We start from the raw sequence: 3,809 nt of genomic DNA on the forward strand, positions 1-3,809 counted from the left end.
CCAGATTGCCAACTCAACATGCCTACCTTTTTGGGGACTTGTCTGATCTGGGAGCTGGGAACTCAATCCACAATATGGAATTCACTCCTTTCCTGAAGCAGGGATGAGTAGAGAGATTTCTCCCTTAAGAGCTGATTCCAGAGCATGAACACAGTGGCCACAACTTCTCTTTGGAAGAGAAGACTCAGTCATTGTAGGACTATGATTTATGTTCATTAGAGGGATCAGTGGTACTTAAGGAGACAAATGTAACTACAAGGGCATAGCTGTTATTTGCCTAGTTATACTTACGGCGATCTGTGAAGGGTTGTCGCACTGCTCATTGGTTAAGATGGACGCATAATATATCTGTAGTAAGGAGAGTTTAGTTGTCGGTCTTTAGTGGAGTGTCTGGCAGTTGACGGATGGTGGATCTCGTGACTAAAGAGTTTAGTCATTTATTCACATACCGTTGGAGCTTCGGATCTACTGGTCCATGAGGTCCCCTTGGTAGCTTGGATTCATGTTGAAGGATCAAGTTCTTGGTGTTGATTGGAAATGTTCAAATTGACAAGAGGTATTTTGATTATATGTGATATAATCAGTTTGATGTATAAGATACGTCTAGTGGAGGATTGATGTAAATGAGATTTACATTAAGAACTGTGGAATAGAAAAAGAACTATGGTTTATATGTTTCATAAGATGAAATATTAAAACTATAGGTTATAAATATTGTATGATAAGTTGGTTATCATTTATATTAATAATGATATTGATTATTAGATAATTAATATTTTTTCTTTTAAATAACCAAATGTAGTAGGTGGTTATTGATCATGGTAACCGTGAGATTTTAAAAGGAAATCGGTTTCCTATTTTGAAAAAAAAGGTTTTTACAAAGTTTGAAAAGTTTTTGAGTTTTCTCTCCGGCAAAAAGAAACTCATGGAAGTCGTCAAGTAAATACAGATTTACTAAACGACGACTGGGCTAGGTAAACAATCAAGCAGGTGCTAGCTAAACGATCGTGAAGTGTTTACTAAATGATCACATAGCTTAGCTAGACGATCTCTGGCCCAAGGTAAACGATCGTGTAGATCTGTCGAGCTAAACGATAGAGCTAAACGATCGCATAGCTTTTGCTAGACAATCACATAACTTTATCTAAACGATTGGGCATCGACCTATACGATAGGTCTCCGACTTCTCCCGCTTTCCCAGTCATGTACACGATCTATCTTTCCTTTATTCGTCTGCCTCACACCAAGTTCGAACAAAGCCCAGCCTCTAGATTCTAACACCGAGAATTCCAAGGTTGCCTTTTTGGTGGTGTCAGACTCAACTCGACACCATCGAGGTTTTCTAGACACCGTTCATGGTGCTGTGGAACCTGTTCGATCTTACAGAGGAGTTCGTGATTGTGGAGATTGTTGAGGACGAACGCGAAGTGTTCGTGCTGTGTTCGTGCGGTGTTGCGGTTGTGTAGATCGGGCTCTCGTGGTTGTTGTTATCGATCAGAGCGCGCATCGGAGCGAGGAGATGCTGCTACTTTTGTTAGTACAGTTTTGCCTTCTGTACAATTGATGTCCATTCTGTAATTTATCTGTATATTTGCATAATCGTTTGTATTGAAGTCGACTGTAAATGTATTGTTGATTCCTTATTGTAATTTGGAATAATCTTGATTCCGCTGCTCACGAAAATCTCGAGTGTCAATTTCCTTCACTTAGGATATGTTTAATTTAGCCGAAATATATCTCTAAATTTGTTTTTGTACCCTAAACTATTATAGAACACTTCATCCAGAGAGAAGTAGTGTACTTTTAGCTCTATCATCCCTAAGAGTTCACATTGTGAGGTCCATGTAGGGCTTTGAGCTGTGCTTAAAAGTAGACTCCCTTCGGAGAGTGTTTGCACGGATCAATATCAAGGTGAATAGGGGAAGTAGTTCATAGTAAGTGGGTGAGAGGTATGTAACAACATATCCCACGGTCTCTTCCATTAGGTCGCACCGTGAGATTCCTATAATGCACATGCATATCTTCCCTGGAGCGACCTTTCCCTTCAGAGGGTTGTATTGTAGGATTCGGAACAGCGTGAACTCTAAATCTAGATAGGCTCTCTTAGATCAGTTTTCATATTGACTTTCCACTTTCGAGAGCATGTTGATTCTGGTCTTTGAAATCCAAAAATGGAAGGTTACACTTACAAGAATTACTAAAATGATAGTATATTCTCGACCAAAGTAGCGATAACTAAAGTGCTATAAGAATAATGAGTTATTCTGTTGTTAGCATCAAGTCAAGATTGTCGTGGTTCAAAAGAAGAATAATCGGCTGCCCTTCGGTGGATGTTACTCTAAACTTTTGAAATATCTTTGCAAAATATAATAATGAAGAGTACATTATTAGTTTTTTTTGCTCAATTAAATTGGTTTCTTTGTGATTATAGTTTTTCTAAAAGAATATGTTTATCTTTTTCAGCATGAATAGCTCGATAATTCAACTCTTAGCTTCCGAGAAACTAAACGGCAATAATTATTTGGCATGGAAATCAAATCTAAACACAATACTGGTAGTTGATGATCTAAGAGTTGTTTTAACTGAGGAATGTCCTCAAGCCCCAACCTCAAATGCTAACCAAACTTTTCGGGAATCATATGATTGATGGGTCAAAGCCAATGAAAAATCCTGTGTTTACATTCTTGCCAGAATGTCTGATGTTTTGGCAAAGAAACATGAATCCTTAGCTACGGCTAAAGAGATAATAGATTCATTAAGAGAAATTTTTGGCCAACCATCATGGTCCCTTAGACACGAGGCAATTAAGCACATTTACACAAAGTGGATGAAGGAGGGGACCTCTGTTAGAGAACATGTCTTGGAGATGATGCACTTCAATATCGCTGAAGTAAATGGCAGACCCATTGATGAGGCTAATCAAGTTAGCTTAATCTTACAATCTCTTCCAAAGAGTTTTATACCTTTTGAGACAAATGTGTCTTTAAATAAGATAGAATTTAAGCTCACTATCCTTCTTAACGAGCTCCAGCGATTCCAAAACCTTACTTTACGTAAGGGGAAGGAAGTGGAAGCAAATGTTGCTACCACTAAGAAAAAATTTATAAGAGGATCGTCCTCTAAAAACAAAGTTGGAACCTTTAAAGCTCAAATGAAAAAGAAAGGGAAAGAACAGGCTCCCAAGATAAGAAAGGGAAAAAAGGGTGCAGATAAAGGAAAATGTTTCCACTGTAACCAAAACGGGCATTGGAAGAGAAATTGCCCGAAGTACCTTGCAGAGAAGAAAGTTGAGAAAATGGAACAAGGTAAATATGATTTACTGGTCGTTGAAACATGTTTAGTGAAATATGATACTTAAACCTGGATACTAGATTCAGTAGTCACTAATCATATTTGTTTCTCATTTCAGGAAACTAGTTCTTGGAAAAAGCTTGAAGAATGTGAGATAACCCTCAAAGTTGGAACATGAGAGGTTGTCTCAGCTGAAGCAGTGGGAAATCTGAAGTTGTTTTTTGAAGATAGATATCTAGTACTTAAAAATGTTTTGGCCTTTTATTTAGATCTATGAGGGCTGTTCAGCAGAATATGCGACAATTATGTTAGGAATTCATGCGAAAATGAGTTTTCGTTGTTCAGCATTGAGAATCTCGGCTAACCCATTATTATGCGTTATTATGCAATGAATTGTCTATTTTTGTAGCTAACGCAGGAAGTGGACGCAAATGCGGAAGCCGGACTACTGCATAGACGACCGCATGCAAAGAAACTCTCTATCGCAAAGGCGAATGCATTCGATCAACGCATGGGTG

Source organism: Benincasa hispida, unplaced genomic scaffold (assembly GCF_009727055.1).
Source record: "Benincasa hispida cultivar B227 unplaced genomic scaffold, ASM972705v1 Contig62, whole genome shotgun sequence".
NCBI lineage: Eukaryota > Viridiplantae > Streptophyta > Magnoliopsida > Cucurbitales > Cucurbitaceae > Benincasa > Benincasa hispida.